The 22,183-nt window shown below is 38.1% G+C and overlaps 1 long non-coding RNA gene across 3 annotated transcripts in view; it reads right to left on the bottom strand.

Annotated features, from left to right (window-relative positions):
• The window catches only part of LOC103882257, a 90,971-nt gene extending 68,911 nt beyond the window's left edge, over positions 1-22,060 (bottom strand). For 2 of the 3 annotated variants that reach the window (XR_004182248.1, XR_004182247.1), the window contains exon 1: positions 21,290-22,059. This is a non-coding gene — a long non-coding RNA (uncharacterized LOC103882257). Of the gene's footprint in view, positions 1-21,289 lie in introns of all 3 variants that reach the window. The other variant, XR_002520510.2, reaches the window with a different exon arrangement.
• Between the last annotated feature and the right edge of the window lie 123 nt (positions 22,061-22,183).

The raw sequence follows: 22,183 nt of genomic DNA on the forward strand, positions 1-22,183 counted from the left end.
ATGTTGGAATACAAGTATTTTCTGGAATATTAATTTCTCCACACAAAACTCAGATCACTTTAAGGACAGAACATTGAAATTCAGGTCATGAGACTCAAGTCTGAACACAAGTTTTGTCAATTCCTCAGTGTACCACCTCAAAGTTGCAAAAGAAAAATAATAAAGTATAAGAATGACATGCTTTTAATACCAAAACATTTAATGAGCTGTTTCATATAAGTCAAAAAGTCAAGATATTCAGTCAAATGCGTCCATCAACTGTGAAAATATGTGTTTGCAGAAATTCATGAGTTTTGATAAGGCAAGTCTGTTGACAATTTTTATTTTCTTCTCATGGCAAGATGTCTATGAAAATCTAATTAACATAAGCTCTATAGGAAAGCATATCTCCAGATTTTGATGAAGTCCAAAGAGTTTGTGGGTGGGTGGGTGTATGTGTGTGTAAGTGGACTCTTAGTGTTCCAAACCTATGTAATGTACTTGGTAATTATTGCTTTGGGCCATAATAAATTTAAACAATAAGTGCATTTTATTCCTACTTTCTACATAATATTGTGTCAGCACTGTGGACACAGAGGGTCATGTGGGGCTCTGGAATCCAGACTTGGCAATAAAGTGGTGCAAGTCCTGCACAAATTAGCCATTAATATCTCTCCCCATCTCTAGTCCTTCCTAGCACTGGGGAAATAGCAATATCAATAGTAATAAAAATAATATTTAACACTGCATTCATAATGTGCTAAGTACTTTAAAGTTAATATTAACTCAATAATCAATACTAATAATAATAATTTAAGCATTGCTTTATTATTATTATTATTTAGGGCTTCTTTAACTCCAGGTGAGTTAGTAACCTTGTATTTTGCACATGCATAGCTTGTCATGAGTACCTTTAGTACAGCAGTCATCAACTGCGTAAGTACTATTTTCCTTATTCTATAAAGGAGGCGTGTAAGAAACAGAAATGGCAAATAAATTGTGTTGAAAGAGTGATACTACTGAAATTTACGCCCAAGGAGTCTAACTCCAAAGTCAGTGCTACTAAATACTACATTATAGGTTTATACTGTGGAAGTTAGACCAAATAATTCATAAAAGGATACATTCAGCTCCAAGAGAGGGTTTCAGTCTATAAAGAGACAAAAGCTTTGTCTTGATGTTAAGATTTATGGGCCAATTAGATGCATATAGTTGAGCCTCAGGTCTTTGGCCGGGCGCGGTGGCTCAAGCCTGTAATCCCAGCACTTTGGGAGGCCGAGGCGGGTGGATCACGAGGTCAGGAGATCGAGACCATCCTGGCTAACATGGTGAAACCCCGTCTCTACTAAAAATACAAAAAACTAGCCGGGCGTGGTGGCGGGCGCCTGTAGTCCCAGCTACTCGGAGGCTGAGGCAGGAGAATGGCCTGAACCTGGGAGGCGGAGCTTGCAGTGAGCCGAGATCGAGCCACTGCACTCCAGCCTGGGTGACACAGCGCGAGACTCCGTCTCAAAAAAAAAAAAAAAAAAAAGTATCAGCCAATAAACCTGCTCCTCTTTTCTGAGCCAGTGCCAGTCACCTGGAGCTCCAGGGACTTGAAATCTTTAAAATGGATCAGTCTCTGCTGGGATTAGCCCCAGCCCAGGAATGGCTCCTCCACATGCAGAAAATGTTTGCCCTGGGGGAGAACACAGTCTAGTAGAGAAAACCAAGAGAAAACGGGTAAATGTTCAATCATAATGCAGAATTAAATACCAATGCAGCTAAGAACCTGTGAATGCCACCACAGACAATAGGGAATGCATCACTCCAATATTCAGAGAGGGAGACATTCCTTTGTAGTTGTGTCGTCTAGAAGGAAATGGAGTCATGGGCTCAACCTGGAAAGTATGGTGAATTTCACTAGTTGGGAAGTAGAGTGTAGAGTGAGGACATTCTTGATGAAAGAAACAAGGAAAACAAAGGTGTGGCATGGAAAATGTGCTTTGCATTCTTATAGGAGGATCCTGGAATATCACTTTTAGAAAAGCAGTTTAGATTACAGTGGTGACAGTATAGTCAGAAATGGTTCAAGACTAGGTACAAATTTGTAAATGCAAATATAGAGCTTTCAGCTATTCCTAACTTGTAGAACTAATTAAAATATGTTCCTAATATCCAGGATTTAAAACGGAAGCCTATTCATGTGGATGCGACTTATAGAACAGAGAAAATACACATGGTAGCCCAACCAACACTCTTCCCCACCATGGCTCTTAGAGTTAAGGGATTCCTGCTTATTTGGCCTCGTGTGGAAGCTGTAGGATGCTTACATCTGACTCACTTTTAGAAAGACTTCAACTGCCTACCTAATTCAGGCCTCAATATTGTGGAGAAGGCATGGAAATGCAGCAATAAATATTTTGTATGCTTTTCTTTATCTGAAAAAGAGTTAACATCTTTAAATATTTGCTTTCATTGAAAAAAAACACCATGTGTTACTGATGTATATCTTGTGGACTGAAATACATTCAAACAATGTAAGAAAACATACACACAAAAAAGGATTTTGAAAACCACTCTGTATTCTACCACCACAAAGTTGCCATTGTAAATATCTTACATGTGCCATTATCCTTCTTTCCTTAATTGATTGATTTGTTTATTTTTTTTTACAGATAGTAGCAAGATTATGGAGTTGACATGTCATTATATTTCTTTTCTTCATGGTTGGAGGGCTATGTGGAGACATTACATGATACTGTGCAGCAGTGACTTCACTTACCTCTCTCTGTTCTCATGCTCTTTTTTATTTACTTATTTATTTATTTTTATTTTTATTTTTTTTGAGACGGAGTCTCGCTCTGTCGCCCAGGCTGGAGTGCAGTGGCGCGATCTCGGCTCACTGCAGGCTCCGCCTCCCGGTTTCACGCCATTCTCCTGCCTCAGCCTCCCAAGTAGCTGGGACTACAGGCGCCCACCACCACGCCTGGCTAATTTTTTTGTATTTTTTAGTGAGACGGGGTTTCACCGTGTTAGCCAGGATGGTCTCGATATCCTGACCTCATGATCCGCCCACCTCAGCCTCCCAAAGTGCTGGGATTACAGGCGTGAGCCACCGCGCCCGGTCTCTCTGTTTTCGTTCTCTTTCTGTTTCTCTAACTCTCCTTCGGTCATCCTTCCCCTGAGGCAATGCATGAAAATTTCAGTGTGTTCACTTATGTATTTAGTAGACATCCCCAGAGAAAGAGAACGGAAAGAAAAAGGACTGAGGCCGGGCGCGGTGGCTCAAGCCTGTAATCCCAGCACTTTGGGAGGCCGAGACGGGCGGATCACGAGGTCAGAAGATCGAGACCATCCTGGCTAACACAGTGAAACCCCGTCTCTACTAAAAAATACAAAAAAAAACTTAGCCGGGCGAGGTGGCAGGCGCCTGTAGTCCCAGCTACTCGGGAGGCTGAGGCAGGAGAATGGCGTGAACCCGGGAGGCGGAGCTTGCAGGGAGCTGAGATCCAGCCACTGCACTCCAGCCTGGGTGACAGAGCGAGACTCCGTCTCAAAAAAAAAAAAAGAAAAAAGAAAAAAAAAGAAAAAGGACTGAAGTGGGAGGGTATCGGTTTTGACATGTTTTAAGATTTGGTTCAGTGTCCTAGACTAGGGTTTTCTAAGTTGGTTGGGGAGGCACTAATTACTATGGAAGGATGGAAGACTGTACTACTTTGGGCCATTTTCCAAATTCAGAATGTAGCTGCATGGACTTTATTTCTGACAGCATCAACCTCATTTTTCATCTTCCCTATTTTTCCTGTAATTTTCAGCAGCAATTTCTGCCACAGTTCCATCTAAAACAAAAAGATGATGGTAATGATAGTTTGCTTTTCTGCATAGCTGGAGATATGAGACTAACCATAGTTAGTTGATGCACCAGACTGACTTCTGGATTCAGGGGAAGTTTGAACCCCACTTGTGTTGCCTTTCCTTTCCAGATCCTTCTACTCCCCTCCAGAACCTTCCATTTCTTTTTTTCGTTGTGAATATTGAAACTTATGCTGTCATATTAGGCTCCTTTCCCTGTTTTGTTGTTAGGATTGACTGATTAATTTTGCTCATTTTATTAGGTATTATGGAAGAGAAGTTTACATATCTTAACCCAGAAGTTCAGCGTCTGGTAATAACTGTTGTCCCTGGAATACCAAGAACTTTGGATATAATAATTCCATCCTTTCAGTTTCTTGTTTCTCTTTATGTGCTCTTCTTGACATCAAAAATAAGAAACATTTCCTCACTGGAGCCACATTCAGAAATGGGAAAAGCACCAGGTAGAGCAATTCTTAAATCTTCTGACTTTTAAGCCAAAAGAGTGTTTTTCCTCTTTTTTTTCAAGACTATCTAAGAAATTCACCTATTAGATACTAATATCTCCTAAGACCCTTACCTAAATCAAATTTTTCTAAGGCATACTTTAGAAAATATTATCCTAACAAAGGATATGCCGGAGTCTTGAAACAGAACATCTGATGATTGTGTCACTTATTCTGACCAATAGTTCTAAGGAATCTTAATGTTATTTATTTAAAGCAAAAAAAAAAAAAAAGACATTTAAAAACTAAAATTATCTGAGATTTTAAAAAATTAAATCATGTTATGCCATGCTGCAGAGGAATTAAAAAGGAATACACACTATAAATGAAGAATCCAGAGGACAAGTAGTAGTAATTTGGAGGAACTGAGTAGATATCAATGATGGCTACTATGGAATTAAGTAAGGATATAGCTATTTATTTATGCATTTAAACAATAAAAATTTCAGCCAGATGTGAGAGATTAGAAATTTAAAAATAAATAATTAGTAAAAATTACATATTAGAGACAATCTAAATATCCACTGATAGCGAAAATTTAAATAAACTTTGAGATGTCAACATAATGGAATATTATACACTATTAATAATAGTTGTGTCTATAAAGATGGATTATTTATATAACGAAAAACTCACAACCTAATGTTAAGTGAAACTGGTTATACATATGTATATATGGGTTGATTTCAATTGTGTAAAATACATACCTGACTTCTTATCAAACTGGAAGTAATTATACTAACATTTTAGAAGTGTTTATTTCTAGATTGTGGGCTTTAAGGTATTTTCTTTTTTATATCTTGTTATTTTTCTTCCTTGAAGGGCACTGTGTGCTCATTAAATATGAGGTATTCTTTCCCTCCAGAGTGCAGTAAGACTCTTGAGCAGAGGAATAGCAAGACTTGATTTACGTTGAGGAAAGCTCTGACTCGCCAGTGGAGAATAGGCTGTAGACATGGAGCGCAGGTAGGAGGCTACTGCAATGACCTAGATGACAGATGATGAGGGTTTGGATGAGGGTTACAGTATAAAAGTGGTAAGATACAGAAAATATGTGATATATTTTTAAGGTAGAGCCAACAAAATCTGTCCACGGTTAAATGTGTAGTGTGTGAGGGAAAAAAAAGACCCCCGGATGGTGTCTATCTTTTTGATTAACATGAGGTATACATAAATACCTCATATTTAATGAGCACACATTACCGTTAAAGGAAGAAAAATGTATTTTATGTTCATTTACAATAATGAAGCAACAATAAAGAAGTCATCTTTATCAGATGTCTTAATGAAGAAAGCTGAAAAAAGATCAAGAAGCACTTTCAATGAAAAAACTACAAATATTTCGCCAGGAGGCCAATGCTATGAAAAGATCAAAGAATGAAACTTTAAAGTCCTAGTCATCTTTCTAGATGAAAGAAAATTAAGATTTTCCTGTGTCTAGAATGAAAAGCCATGGCTTAATTAAGTAGCAGTTGGAAATTATTGAGTACTAGTGAATGAAATTTAGGGTCTCACAAAATTTTAGATTTGGTTCAGAGTTCAGAGGTCATCCAATCCAAACTTTGGATAGGTTCTAGAATCCATTCTTCAGTACAATTGAAAAATGGTCATCCAATTGCTGTTTGAATACTTCCAGTTGACATGTAACTCACCACCTTTGGAGATAGTCTGCTCTTGTGTCCCAATTCTAGATGTTAGAACGTTCCCTTTTATGTGGCATTGAAATTGGAGTCCCTGTAACTTCCATTCATCCATCCTAATTAAGACTCAAAGAGTTTGAACAGGTGGGAAAAAAAATTTTAATCAGTAAAAATATTGATACATTTCCATAGAGTTTAGGAGAGAAAATCTGAAGAATTTATAGGCGTAAGTCAATTTTCGCTTTGACACAGAAGTGTTTCTAATATTTAACAGCATGCCTCTTGTTAATCCTCTGCTCTCCAGAATGATTATCTTCAGTTCCATGAGACAATCTTTGTATGACGTGGTTTCCAAGACCCTAACAGTCCAGGGAGTCCTCTTTCAGAAGCTGTGCTGAGTGGTTCAATTGACTAACTGGAACTAGTTCTTTCTGGGACCTATGTTTTCTATGTTCCCCTTTGCTGTAAGGTTAGAGTTAGAGCTGCCAAAAAGAGGAACTTCCATGAGATTAAGAGGAAGTAGTGGTCATCACTCTCTAACGATGTTCACAGGCAATACACTGATGGAAATGTGCTTGCAGGGTTTCAGCTTGTGCTCACTCTGCTGTGCTCCACATTCAAATCTCCTTCCTGACTGCTGGCACCATTGTGCAAGAGTAGCCCCCAGCCCACCACCAGACACTTGGGGGAAGACACACAGACAACATAGACTCAATAACCGATGCTGCCGTAGATATAATGTGAACTCGGTATATAATTTTAAATTTTCTAGCAGTCACATTAACAAGGCAGAAGAAAACAAACAAGTGAAGTCGATTTGAATATGTTTAGTATAACCCATTATACCTAAAACGTTATCACTTCAACACACAGACAATATTAAAAATATCTAATGAAACAACAAGGAGACTTGATTCACATTAGGGAAAGCTCTGACTCCTCAGTGGAAAATAGACTGTAGAAATGGAAAGCAGATAGGACGCTACTACAGTAACCTAGATGACGGATGATGGGGGCTTGGACTAGGGTTACAGTATAAAAGTGATAAGGTTTGGAAAATGTGTACTATTTTTTCAAGGTAGCATCAACAAAATCTGTCCATGGTGAAATGTGTAGTATGGGAGATAGAAGAAAGACCCTATCTTTTGGGATTAAACACCTAGAAAATACAGTGTCATTTACTATGAAGACGGAGACTAAGAAAGAGCAGGTTTGTTTTGATTGGTCCAGCATACATTATGATTTTAAACATTTATTCTTTTATCTTTGCTATTTTGATAAGCACATGTTTATCTAAATTGTAGGCATAAACCTAGAGCCAAGGAGAGCTAATTACTGAGCCCATGGTCCCACTCAGTCTAATACCCAGGCATTGCCATTATACTCGGAATATACTTAATTTGTCTTACTCCACTATTTTCCATCAGAAAATGCATTTACATATCTTGTTTGCAACTATAAAATTCACTCAGTCTCATGTTTCATGTATAGCGTTACTTTTGAATTCCCAAAATCATAGCCCTATTTCTTCCTTCCCTACTTAACCTGGACTACCAATTCAACACATTATTGCCTATACCCTCCAGCGCCTAAACCTCTTGTTTTTTCAGCCCATCGGAATTACCAGTCCCTAACCTATGATTAATCCAACCATCTGCTTGTGCAACAGAAATTTATAAGCTGCCAAACACTGCTTGAGAAAAATTGCATAACTGTACTGCTTGGACTTATTACATATTTACCATTTCCAATCTCAACTTAGTCCTCAGTACAGCTTGGCAATCCTTATGTCTGTATTCATTCAGATATTTTTCCTATTCACCAAGGTGACCATTTTATAACTTCACACTCCTGCACAAGCTTTCACTTTCATATCCAGGAGAAAAAAACTACTTACTACTTTCCAGAAAACAAAATGAATACTCTAGATATTTAATTTATTCAAATGTCCTTCTCTGATTCCACCATTACATATATTTACTCTCACCTTCACCTGCCTTATTACCGTCATACTTCTCTTTTGCCCATCATCCCAAACTTCCTTCCACTCACCACATAAATCCCATGCCTTGTTCATGGCTCTGGGTCTTTGCAGATGCAATTTCATCTCTTCACCAATTGCTGTTGTTTCAACGTCTACACAGTTTTCAAAGTGCAATGGAAATGTTGTTTACCAGTGAAGCCCCACCCCCAAACCAGCTGCCATAGACAAAGATGGCAAATCCCTCCTCTTTATTATCGTAGTACACTATTGAGACCCAAATTATAGCACTCCTTATATTTTGCTACAATTATGTGTGTTATCTATTTCTGCCACCAAATCTAAAACTTTGATAGAGCAGGGTTTTTGTTATTGGTCTATGTGTATTCATCTCCAAAGCATGCAAAGTGATTTTTATGTTCTCTCACTCAACAACAACAATCAACACAGACAACTTCTGTGACCAAATTTGGTGGAGGGGGCTGGGTTCTACCCATCACCAAGCAAGCAGTCAGTTCTGCAGGGGATAAATGGGTGTCCTCCAATTTAATTCTGATACTATGTAGCTGGAGATAGCATCACATACCACAGATTGAGGGTTCAGTCCCTAAGACTGCCCCCTTCCCCAGACACGAACAATTGCTAGTTTGGGCCTCCAGAACTTCTGACCCACTGGCTTCAAGTTGGAGTTCTCAAGACCTTCTCTTTGGGTTTGATTAATTTGCCAGAGCACCTCACAAAACTCAAGGAAACATGTTTACTGGTTTATTATAAAAGGTATTACAAAGAATACAGATGAAGAGATGCACAGGGTGAGGTATGAGGAAAGGGGCATACAGAGCTTCCATGCCCTCCCTGGTCAGGAATCTCCATGTGTTCAGCTATCCACAAATCTCTGAACCCTGTCTTTTGGGCTTTTATGGAGGCTTCATTATGTAGGCATGATTGGTTAAACCACTGGCCATTGGTGATCAACTCAATCTTCAGGCCCTCTCTCCTCCCTGGAGGTTAGGAGGTGGGACTAAAAGTCCCAACCCTCTAATTCTGTGCTGGTTTTCTGGTGACCAGCCCCCATTCTGAAGCTACCTAGAGGCTGCCAGCCCTAAGTCAACTCATTAGCATACAAAAAGACATCACTCGGGCATTTTTAAAGATTTCAAAAGTTGAATGCCAGGAAATGGGATACATACCATTTACATACCAAATACCAAATATGTATTTCACGATATCACAATACTATATAGATTTTTTTGACAAGAGTTTGCTTGGAGATGTGCTGGACAGAGGCAAGGCTGTGGTGATAACAGTCTTAAAAAGATGTTTTATGTTGGACACAAGAGAGCATTTTTCATTGGTTACAGAAGTGAAATTGATCTATGCCTGTCAGCCTTAGAAGTGTGTTCATTTCAGCAAAGCTGAATGGAGTGCACTTTCTTAAGTGTAGACTCACATTGAGAAATCCATGCTACGGAAGCTGACTTCTGTAGCATAAGGCTATAACTGATTGGTTGACTTTTACTGATAAGATACAGGAAAAGGAAAATAACGTGAATATCACAAGTGCCACTGCTTGGTGTTACACAGTCTCCTCTGCAAAGTTTACCTTTGGCTTGGAAGAATAAACCAATAAAAATATTAATGCAAGGAACTTTCCAAATTGGGGACTATCCATAAGGCTGCTTTTCCATTTCCAGTCTATTAAGTAATGTCACATTATCCTTGAAAGCAATAACACAAGAATTCATGTTTGCTGAAGAAGCTCCTTTGAAATTTGTCTCAAATGAAGCACAGAGAGCCCAGGAGATAAGCAAGCTGACAGGTATTTAACCAGTGTGTATATCACCTTCCATATATTATCAATTAATTTCTAAAACCACCAAATAAGGTAGCTGTTCTTATGTTCATTTATGTGAAAGATTAGAACTTAGAGAAATTAAATAAGAGTTTCAATGTCATAAAGCTAGTAAGTGACAAAATTAGAATTCACACCCAGGTCATAGCCAAATTTGTTTCCCCTTTTGTATCATACTCCCGGGCCTAAGGAAAAATAAGAATGCCTTCGTTTTGAAGAAATCAGCCTGGAGAGAACAAGAAGTGGAAGCTGGGAAAGTCTCTACAAGTGTTCCTGACATGGAAAAGAAGTTGTGCTAAAATCTATAATATTTCTGAACCTCTTCTACATTGATTGATGGTTTTTATAGTTATAGAATAAAAATTGAAATCTTACATATTAGAAAGTTACACAATCTCAACAGTTCCTGCCATTCTCAGGGAGATGTTTGCTGTACAAAAAGTCACACTACAAAGCAGTGTGGTACATTTAGGTCCTAGTGGGTATCTATAACCAGTTACTTCAACAGATTCACATAAAAAACAAGTATATGACTCAATAATTCTATCTATACCATGTATTTTTAAATGACCAAAATAAACCTACAAGGCTCTATAAACTACATCAAAAAACAAAAAACAAATCTAGCTAGCTTACATTTTTTAAGGTTTTCTGGGAGTCATGTGTACTACTGTAGTAAGCACTTAAAACAAGAGTGGGTTATAAAAAATGGAGAGAAGAATGGAGTTAATAATTTTTTAGGACAGGCACAGTGGCTCATGCCTGTAATCCCAGCACTGTGGGAGACCGAGGCAGGTGATCATCTGAGTTCAGGAATTCAAGACCATCTTGGCCCACATCGTGAAATCCTGTCTCTACTAAAAATACAAATATTAGCCAGGCAGTAGTGGCACACGCCTGTAATCCCAGCTACTTGGGAGGGTGAAGCAGGAGAATTGCTTGAGCCTGGGAGTCAGAGGTTGCGGTGAGCCAAGATTATTCCACTGCACTCCAGTCTGGGCAACAGAGTGAGACTCTGTCTCAATAATAATAAAAATAATAATTTTTAATGCATGTCATGAAGTCTTATTTACTAACTTTGGACGGATCACAAATTTAACTCTAGTTATTTTAAATTCTAAACTAGAGAAAAGTATTTTAAAATTCATATGGAACGAAAAAAGAGCCCACATAGCCAAGGCAATCCCAAGCAAAAAGAACAACAGTGAAGGCATCACGCTGCCTGACTTCACACTATACTACAGGGAGATAGTACCAAAACAGCATGGTACTGGTACAACAGAAACACAGAACAATGGAGCAGAGTAGAGAATGCAGAAATAAGACCACCCACCTACAACTATGTGATCTTCAACAAATCTGACAAAAAGAAGCAATGGGGAAAGGATCCCCTATTCAGCAAATGGTGCTGGGAGAACTGGTTAGTCATATGCAGAAAATTGAAACTGGACCTCTTCCTTATACCATATACAAAAATCAACTCAAGGTGGGTTAAAGACTTAAATGCAAAACCCAAAACTATAAAGACTCTAGAATACAACCTAGACAATACCTTTCAGGACATAGACACAGGCAAAGATTTCATGACAAAGACACCAAAAGCAATTGCAACAAGAGCAAAAATTGACATATGAGATCTAATTAAACTAAAGAGCTTCTGCACAGCAACAGAAACTATCAACAGAATAAACAGACATGGGAGAAAAATGTTTGCAAACTATGCATCCAAAATAGGTCTAATATAAGGAACTTAAATGAATTCACAAGAATAAAACAAACCACCCCATTAAAAAGTAGGTAAAGGACATGCACAGACACTCCTCAAAAGAAGACATTCATGCAGCTAACAATCATATGAAAAAAAAGCTCAACCTCACTGATCATTGGAGAAATGAAAATAAAAACCACAAAAAGATACTATCTCACGCCAGTCAGAATGGCTATTACTAAAAAGTAAAAAAAAATATAATAACAGATGCTGCAAGGTTGTGGAGAAAAAGGAATGCTTTTACACTATTGGTGGGAGTGTAAATTAGTTCAACCATTGTGGAAGATAGTGTAGCAATTCCTCAAAGACCTAAAGACAGAAATATCATTCAACCCAGTCATCCCATTATTGGGTATATAGCCAACAAAAATCATTCCATTATAAAGACACATGCACACTTATGTTCAATGCAGCACCATTCACAATAGCAAAGACATGGAATCAACCTAAATGCCCATCAATGATAGACTAGATAAAGAAAATATGGGTCTGGGGCAGTGGTTCACGCCTGTAATCCCAGCACTCTGAGAGGTTGAGGCGGGCAGATCATGAGGTCAGGAGATTGAGACCATCCTGGCCAACAGGGTAAAAGCCTGTCTCTACTAAAAATACAGAAATTAGCTGGGTATGGTGGCACACACCTGTAGTCCCAGCTACTCAGGAGGCTGAGGCAGGAGAATCGCTTGAACCCAGGAGGTGAAAGTTGCAGTGAGCCAAGATCATGCCACTGCACTCCAGCCTGGCGACAGAGAGAGACTCCGTCTCAAGAAAAAAAAAAAAAGAAAACGTGGTACATATACTTCACAGAATACTATGTATCTATAGAAAAAGAACAAGATCATGTCTTAACACAGGAACAGAACAAATACTGCATCTTCTCACTTAAAAGTGAGAGCTAAATAATGAGAACACATGGACACATAGAGGGGAGCAACACACACTGGGGCCTATTGGAGGGTGGAGGTTTGGAGGAGGAAGAGGATCAGAAAAAGTAACTAATGGATACTAGGCTTAAGACACGGATGATGAACTAATGTGTGCAACAGACCCCCAAAACACACATTTACCCATTGAACAAACCTGCACATCCTGCACATATATGCCTGAACTTAAAAGTTAAAAAAAAAGGATTTAATGTTACTCTTAATAATGCAATAATAGTTCAGACTAACTTAGTACTACAGCTTTTAATTGCCAAAGGAAAGAGTGAAACATGATGGTACCACAGTTTAGTACATACATGTTGAAAGCAGATCAGATTATCAGAGCAGTAGAACTTTTTTTGATACTAAACCAACAAACCAATTTATTTTCTGAATATTTAGAAGCACAGCATTGAGTAATAACTTTAAAAGTTACCTTATAGAGGACACAACACCCACTTTCATTAAATTGCTTCATATAGCACATCCAGGTATTTTTAGTATTTCAATATATTTCTATTAACAAGTGGCAAACATAGCAAAGTGACCAGGTGTGGTGGCTCACACCTGTAATCCCAGCACTTTGGGAAGCCAAAGCAGGTAGATCATCTGTGGTCAGGAGTTCAAGACCAGCCTGGCCAACATGATGAAACCCTGTCTCTACTAAAAATACAACTTAGCCAGGCGTGGTGGCGGGTGCCTGTAATCCCAACTACTTGGGAGGCTGAGGCAGGAGAATCGCTTGAACCTGGGAGGCAGAGGTTGCAGTGAGCCAAGATCATGTCACTGCACTCCAGCCTGACCAATACAGTGAGACTCCATCTAAAAAAAAAAAAAAAAAAAAAGAAGAAGAAAGAAAGAAAGAAAGAAAAAAGAAAGAAAGAAAGAGAAAGAAAGAAAGGGAAGGGAAGGGAGACTGCAAAGCATATTCAGGATATTAAATGAGGGTTTAGTCTTTTTCACTAATTATTTATTTTTGAATAAATCACATATAGCACAAAACACAAAAAGTAGAATGAAAGTTCCTCCTTACCCTGTCTTCTAGCAACCCAGTTCCCAATGGGTAGGAACTGATATTTAAAACTATAATTCAATAAAAATTCTCTGAAATAGAGGAAGGCCTCGATCTATATATTGAATGGATCTATCTTTTATCTAAAGAAAAATAATCAATCCAGAAAGGTCAACTGTGAAACATATCCTAGTAAAATTATTGAAATTTAAAAGAAAAGATCCCTCTCGGTTTCCAGGAAAAATCAAAAAGTCATTTACAAAGGAAGGAAAATCAGGTTGGCATCACAATTCTTGTCAGCAACAGTCAAAGCAAGTAAACAGTGTGATAGCACTGCCCATAAACTTAAAGGGAGAAATGTAAGGAAAATATTTTATATCCAGCCACACTGTTTTTCAGATATTAAAGACACCCAGGAGTCTTTCCTGGTAATCTACTAAAGCATGAATTTATTTTAACAAAGAGATCATTAGGGAAAACAGTGAAATAACTGGTAATATGCTTAATTATAGATCTATGACTATAACATAGGTAAGAATAAGAGAGAAAAATTAGTATGTAAATATTATTTGCTCTGTCAAAATCAAAATAACACAAAAGAAATAAAACTGACTGAAAATAGAATATGTTAATTGACTGCTATAAAGATAACAGGTAGAAATAAAAGGAAATTATTTAAGGGTGACAGAGTAGTTAAAATCTAACTAAGGACTAAGAACGTTAAATGAAATAATTAAAATAAGGTAATACTTTTTAAAAATACAAATCTTTCTAAACACAAAAAGTATTGCAAAATAAAAGAAAACATTTAATTTATAAAGCGAAGAAGGCTGGGCACAGTGGCTCATGCCCATAATCCCAGCACTTTGGGAGGCCGAGGCAGGCAGATCATGAGGTCAGGAGATTGAGACCATCCTGGCTAACATGGTGAAACCCCATCTCTACTAAAAATACAAAAAATTAGCCAGGCGTGGTGGCAGGTACCTATAGTCCCAGCTACTCAGGAGGCTGAGGCAGAAGAATGGCATGAACTGGGGAGGCAGAGCTTGCAGTGAGCCAAGATCGTACCACTGCACTCCAGCCTGGAAGACAGAGCGAGAGTCCATCTCAAAAAAAAAAAAAAAAAAAAAAAGCAAAGAAAATAAAGACTGTGGAAACCAACCCAACTGTTCCATAGAACTGATGTTTATGGCTTCTTTTGACTAAACATAGAATTTAACCCTCTCAGTCTCAGAACTTGAGAAAGTTACATTTGTCTTACCTGAGTTCCTTTCTCAGGAAACTAACCATCAGGCCTCCCAAATAGTATCAAGGAACTGACGCACTTACCAGATCACCTTATCTGGACAGTGAGTCCTCAGACCCCTCATTCATCACGATTGCCTAAGTGGCTACCTGCTTCCTGTTAACCAACTCCTCTTCTTTAACCCTCTCTAATTCCTGTCCTCCTGCATGTAGTTACAAGTCTTCCCTGCTATATAAACTCCTATTTTTAATCAGTCAGGGAGAAGAATTTGAGACTGATGTCCCATCTCCTTAGCAGTAGCAACTCATTAAAGCCTTCTTCCCTGGCAGTACTCATCTCAGTGATTGGCTTTCTGTGCAGTGAGCAGCAGGACCTAGACCGAACCCCTGGTATTTCAGTAACACTACTGAATGGAAGATATCCAGTAAATATTATGTTATGAATTATTATCTGCAGATAAAAAAATCAAATATCCATCAAATTACTACATGTAAATAGGCTCAACTTACCTGTTTTTTAAAAATTCAGATTGACTTAAAAGTCAAAATGCAATATTCTACAAGACAGTTGATTTCTTTTAAAAAGTCATTCTCATTCTTCTGCATTTTCTTATCATGAGTATTCATCAATATCAGCTTTATTCCATTTACACCATACATTTGCAAAACAAGTTTTTATCCCTCAAATCTTGCTTGTTCCAAATTCAGGTCTGCAGAAACAATTTTACATTGGCTGTTTATTAAAGTAGCGAAAAATGAGCAAATGCTGGCTATTGAGGAAAATAAAGAAAAGGAAATCCATCATATAATTCATTTTATTCTTATATGATAAACAGTTCCAGCCTTTCTCTTTTTATTTCTTACTAACTTGCCTCAGCTTTTTAAGACTAAATACAGAAAAAAAAAAAAAAAATTAATGAACACTTCACAAAAAGATAATTATTTTAGAGTCTCTCTGTTTCCTCGCTATGTAGTCACAAGCAAATCGCTAATCTCAATCTCTTCTAAAATATTTATATCCTTCCTGTATTGCAGAAAATAAAAGCTAACCTATTTTATAAGTCATCTATAAGTAATATAATCTGGCCAGGGATGGTGGCTCACACCTGTAATCCCAGCACTTTGGGAGGCCGAAGTGGGCGGATCACAAGGTCAAGAGATCGAGACCATCTGGTCAACATGGTGAAACCCTGTCTCTACTAAAAATATAAAAATTAGCTAGGTGTGGTGGTGCGTGCCTATAGTCCCAGCTACCTGGGAGGCTGAGGCAGGAGAATCGCTTGAACCCAGGAGGTGGAGGTTGCAGTGAGCCGAGATCGCACCACTGCACTCCAGCCTGGTAACAGAGTGAGACTCCCTCTCAAAAAAAAAAAAAAAATAAATAAATAAAATAATAATAATAGTAAATAAGTAATATAAACTACTGCTACTTACAAACATACTTTATAGAATTTTTACTGACTTTAACTTAAATAATATTCCCATGCAGAAGTGCTAGAATATACAGATGTAAAAAAGAAACAATAGTAAAATCAGCCACAATTCTGCAACTACAGCTACTCTCTCACCACCATGAAATAGAAACCTGTATAACTGCCACCAGGCTTGTGTGCAGCCTGCTTCCCCTTCATCAGCTGTGTGATGTGTAAGTAGAGATGAACCATGCAGGGGACAGGAATGTGGGTGGGAAAAGGCAAAGCAAAGGCTCAAGTTGCATGATAGGCACTGGTACCTGGTACCCCAGGCCAGAGGTGGAACAGAGGTTGAACATACAAGTAAGAAAGTAGCATTAGATAAACTATAATCTACTTAGACTTTTAACAGAAAGTCATTTTGTGACCTCCTAGTTTTCTCTTCATTGCAGAGAGTCAGAAATAGAAAATATATTTCTCTAAAATATTAATGCATATAATTTTTCAAATTACAAAGAATATAGGTTCCATTGAAAAAAATAAGTGATATGAAAAAGTACAAACAAAAAGAATTTAAAACCCTAACTTATCTCATCACCAAACACTGCCACCATTTCTTGTCACCAACAAGCCTTTTCAACATGTTGTTAGGGGTCAATAGATTTAACACTGAATTGCAAATACTAAGATATTACCTATAGAAAGAATGAACCATTACCTATTATTGTGTCCCCTTATATTCTTCTTAGTTACAGTCAATTAGAGTCCTTAAACAAAACTTAGTCACAATTATATTGAGTGATTTCTGAGTATTAAGAGATTTAATTACTATAGCTTAAAAAATAATTGCTGGTTGATACAAAAATCAATTAGGTTGCTAAATATCCAGCTTTCACAATCATAAAATCTTTCCTACCTCCACATATTTCTATTTGGATTAGGTTGGATGGCTCCTCAGTTTCCTTCTAGCACTAAAATGTGATTTTCTGAAAAGCAATACAGAAACTAAGACATGCACTTATAAGTTAGTTTTGGTGAGCTTTTCTTAAAGTTAACAAAAAATTGATTCAAACCATTTCTTCTAATGTATTTTGACATTTGCTCTTTCAGCATGAAGTTAGTTACCAAGCAAAAGCAGGTTCTTAATAATTTATGTTGTCTACTTTGAATGTGATTACTCATAGGAGTCTGCAGAAATGAATCAATACTTGCTTAGCTTCTCAAAAAAGTAAATCGGAGATAATTGTTACAGTCATGCATGTTAATTTAGGTTGTCAAATTAATTTCTCAACACTCCCTATGCTACAACAGTCTTAATTAAGGAACAACTAAGGTTGCCTTTTCTTCTTATAAGTACTGTTGAGCCATTGGCTCTGAACAAAGTCATTTAACCCCTTTGATGTACGAGATTTTAAAAAACAACGAAGAGGCCGGACACTGGTGCACACCTGTAATCCCAGGACTTTGGGAGGCCAAGGCAGGCGGAGGTCAGGAGATCGAGATCATCCTGGCCAACATGGTGAAACTCCATCTCTACTAAAAATACGAAAATTAGCTGGGCATTGTGGCACGCGTGGTAGTCCCAGCTACTCAGGAGGCTAAGGCAGGGATAATTGCTTAAACCCAGGAGGCAGAGGTTGCAGTGAGCTGAGATCACACCACTGCACTCCACCCTGGGCAACTAACAGAATGAGACTCCATCTCAAAAAAAAAAAAAAAGAGAGAGAAAATCTACAAAGTATTATATACTGATATACTATATACTGTACATCTGTAAAATGGCTTTACAGAGGGCAAAGTGATTCCATGCTCTGTTTCTGCAATCTATTTTCTGTTCTGCAAGATGTAACCTAGGCCTCCTGGGAAGCTATTTTAATGTGGTGTGGATCTTATCAGTGTCCAATCCCAAGCTCCATATTTTAGGAGGATCACTGACAAATTAGAGTGCCTCAAAGAGAGAAGTCTGAGGAATTGTGGTAAGAGGAATGCTTGAAGGAACTGGAGAGAGAGAGAACTGGAAATATTTAACCAAAAGATAAGATGATGTGGTATCATAATAGTTTCAGGGATCCTCTTTTGTTCAAATGCCTGTTACACAGTAAAGTGCTTAATTTCCTATCTTGTTCCAGATGGCAGAATTGGCACGGACTATTGGTAATTACAAGGAGATAGATAAGATTCAATGTAAGAATCTTTTAACAATATAAAGGGCTGCCTTACCCAGGAGTGAGCTTCCTGGTGTTCAGGCACTTCCTGAAGGACCACGTAGGTGGAATAAGGGAGAGTTCTCTGAGGCCCACTGTCTCAGGCTTTCAATGAATTAAAATAGCAATGAATCACTCATTCATGAGACAGCCTTAGTCTTTGTGGTCCAGACCCCATTTTGACCCTTGTTATCACTGTAAGATGAACATCTCAAGTCTCCAAAAGACAAGGAAATGTCAAAAGGCCTGGCAGTTTCCTTATTACATGCCAAGACATACTGAGTGATTACCCACTACTATCCTATATAGCTGGTCATTGCTAGCATAAAAGTCAGACTATTGGAGAGCAGGTGTGAGACCAAGGGCATAATACCCCCTTCCAAAAGTTTAAAGAGAGCACTGCCGTTCATGTACAACCTGCTACATTCTGTTGATCAATCTCATCTAGCCCCTACTGTATAATATTTCATTTGCACAACACTCCAAAATAGTGAGCTCCTAAAGAGTAGAAACCCTGTACTATTTATCTTTATAACTCCATAGCTTATCAATGTGTTGGCATTTATTAGATACTCAATATATGCTTAATGGAAGAATAAATGAATTCCATTCCAAATAAGCATTGCCTCAGTGCAGGCACTATATCAATGGCAAGATCCAGAATTAAAATAAGACACAGTTTTTGCCCTTAAGGAGTGCTCAATAATCAACAGAATAAATATATGAGGGAATGAGAGCACCTGTATTGGGTGGAATTTTGCCTTTTAAGAGTCCTTTCAACCCTAAGATTCTACCAATCCATATTCTTTTCCTCAATTAAAATATCGTAGATGCAGCCTGGAGCTGTGGCTCACGCCTGTAATTCTAGCACTTTGGGAGGATCACTTGAGCACAGGAGTTCCAGACCAACCTGGGCAACATGCTGAAACTCCATTTCTACAAGAAATACAAAAATTAGCCAGGCGTGTAATCCCAGTTACTTGGAAGGCTGAGGTGGAAGGATCACCCGAGCTCAGGAAGTCAAGGCTACACTGAGCTGAGGTCATACCACTGCACTCCAGCCTGGGTAACAGAGTGAGATCCTTTCTCAAAAAAAAAAACCAAAAACATATATAGACAGATATAGACAGAGAGAGAGAGAGAAGGAAGGAAGGAAGGAAGGAAGGAAGGAAACGGCGAAAAATGGCGGAAGGAAGGAAGGAGGAAAAGGAAGGAAGGAAGGAAAAGGAAGGAAGAAGGAAGAACTGGCAGGCAGCAGGCATGGCGGCGGCGGCGCGCGGCGCGGCGCGCGGCGGCGGCGGCGCTGGCAGCTGGCGTCCGGTCGTCAAATCAAAAGCTGCCTCGGCATCTCCATGTCAGTCAGATTCATTAATCTATCTATCTATTATATACTCTCCTTTTCAGCAAATTAAAATCGTCTCCAAGTCAATCTCAGATCCTTTTTAATTGAATTTAGAGTTAGAGAACAGAAGATTTTGAAGGTGATTTGTATGAAAACCCTATACAATCATATTCCTCATATTAAGAAAAAAATAGACTTTCTGGCCCTGAAATTTAAATTTATTCTCTATATACTAAAGAATTCAAACCATATCCATTTTAAAAATAATAAATACTGACATAATATGGTTAAATCTGTTAATTGTTGATAAGTTACTTTTATTCTTCATCTTCTACAGAGGATGACACAGGACATACAGGTTAAGTTATTTGCTCCTATATCATGAAGTAGAAAGTAGCAGACCTAGGCAATTGAGCACCAGAATCCATGACAACTTCACTGATGGCCTGTTGTAATCATGTTCTCTTATATCATGATAAGACGTTTACTTCTTGCTTATCCTAGGAGGCCAATACACTGTAGTATGATTATTTTTGCCAGGTGTCCCATTAAGTTGAATCAGTGCTCCATGATTAGCCTTTCTTCTGATGCAATAGTGCAAAAAAGTATGCTTGGGGTTTCAGAAGAGATGCACAAAGCAATATGGTGTCGTTAAGCATTAAAACATCTAGACCTTTACTGCATTTCCTTGGTATTATTCATACAAAGTCAGCTATCACCCTCTCTGCCCCATTCCTCACTGCCCCGTCTAAAAATCCACATTGTATTAAATAAATAATGATTAAATACAAATATATTATTCTACACATTCACACACTTGCAAAAGGCAACAAGCCACCTGTTTTTCTAAACCATTTTGACTTACTGAGAGATAAGACACTTACTGTGAAAAGCAAGAAAAATTTTCATTCTGGAATCGAATTCTCTTTTCCTCAGTTAGTTTCACATATATTCTGTTTTTCACTTTGTGCTTTAAATAGTTAGTTAATTGGGACTCTTTAACAGATTATATATGTTTCTGCTGAGAGTAATTGTACCTTAACAATAACTGAAGGAATTTTTATTTAATTTGCTAGTTGGTTCATGGTTTGCTAGAGTTAAGCAGAAGCTGAAGTGCCCCTGACTGTAGGAGATGAAATTCATTCATATTCTTTTGTAAACAAATTAATGGAGAGTTGCCAGTGTGTTTTCATCCCACAAAATCACCTTAGCAACATGGATATAAAAACAGCATGAACTTTCCCTCAGAGCCTCCAGTCTTTCCTAGCATGAGGACTCAACAATAAATGAGACTAGCAAAATTCTCCATTGATTTTAGTCTTATAAAATTGAGTATCAGAATTTCCATGAAACATAGATTTTAACAGTAAAATAAAAAGAGGCTAAATTTCTCTTCTGTATAATGATTAGTATTGCCCAACTGGACTGTATTTGTTTTTTGTTTTCCTGACATGGCAGGAAACATCATGTACCCTTTGCTTGATGAAGTTTAAAATAATTTTAGAAAAAAAAAGCAGAGAAAGTTATATTTTCAAATAATTAGGTCGGACTAATTCGAATCATGGGCTCTATGGTCACCAATTATACTTACATCTTATTCCTCTGGAGTTGGAGGAGTATGAGCTCTGGAAAATTGAGAAAGTAGAAGCCGCACTGCAGTCTTCAAGTCCATGTTAACGCCTGTGGGCAGGGCAAATCCTGGCAGAAGGTTGCTCTCAGATATCTGTGGGAAATAAGCCACAAAGCTTGCTTTGTTTTGTGTGTTTTTTCATGGACTCTCATCTCTCCCACATGGAAAGGCCAGAAAACTCTCTACTTATTTGTGGATTTCTTATAGTTTTGTTCCTCTGTTTTGGTTACTGCTTATTCACACTCTAGAGAAAGGAAAGCCAGTGAAACTATAGCACAAATGTATTTAAGAACTAAGCTTCTGGGCCTCTGCCATCCGTTGTCTTCTTAGTTTCTTGTCTACCTTCCAGATTTAAAGGTAGGAATGATGAACACATAAAAAATACCTTTTCTTATGATGGTCTACTTTTTTTTAATTTTTTGAATATTGCAGTAAGTCCTCAGCTAATTGTGTAAACAAAATTTTTACTGCTAATTTTTGAACTATGTGGAATATTGGGGAGGGAGTGGATCACCTGGCTGCCAGATGTATTCTTGCCTGCCCCAATATGTAATGGCAGTGATATATACTTGTAATGATCAGAGTCCATTATCTGTGCCAGAATGGTGACTCTTTTCCTGGTCTTTGTACATGAAATCTCAAGTGCTGGTTGACTGAGATGCAAATAGAGCTTAAAATCTTGCTAGTAAAAGCACCCGTCTTCTGTGAACAGAAATGCTAGGTAGAAAAGCAAGAATCAGACAGGTACACTCGCTGTTCAGCAATATTCTATCTTCTGCAGCCTCTGCTGCTGATACCCAGGCAAACAGGGTCTGGAGTGGACCTCAAGCAATCTCCAACAGACCTACAGCTGAG

Source organism: Papio anubis, chromosome 2 (genome assembly GCF_008728515.1).
Source record: "Papio anubis isolate 15944 chromosome 2, Panubis1.0, whole genome shotgun sequence".
NCBI lineage: Eukaryota > Metazoa > Chordata > Mammalia > Primates > Cercopithecidae > Papio > Papio anubis.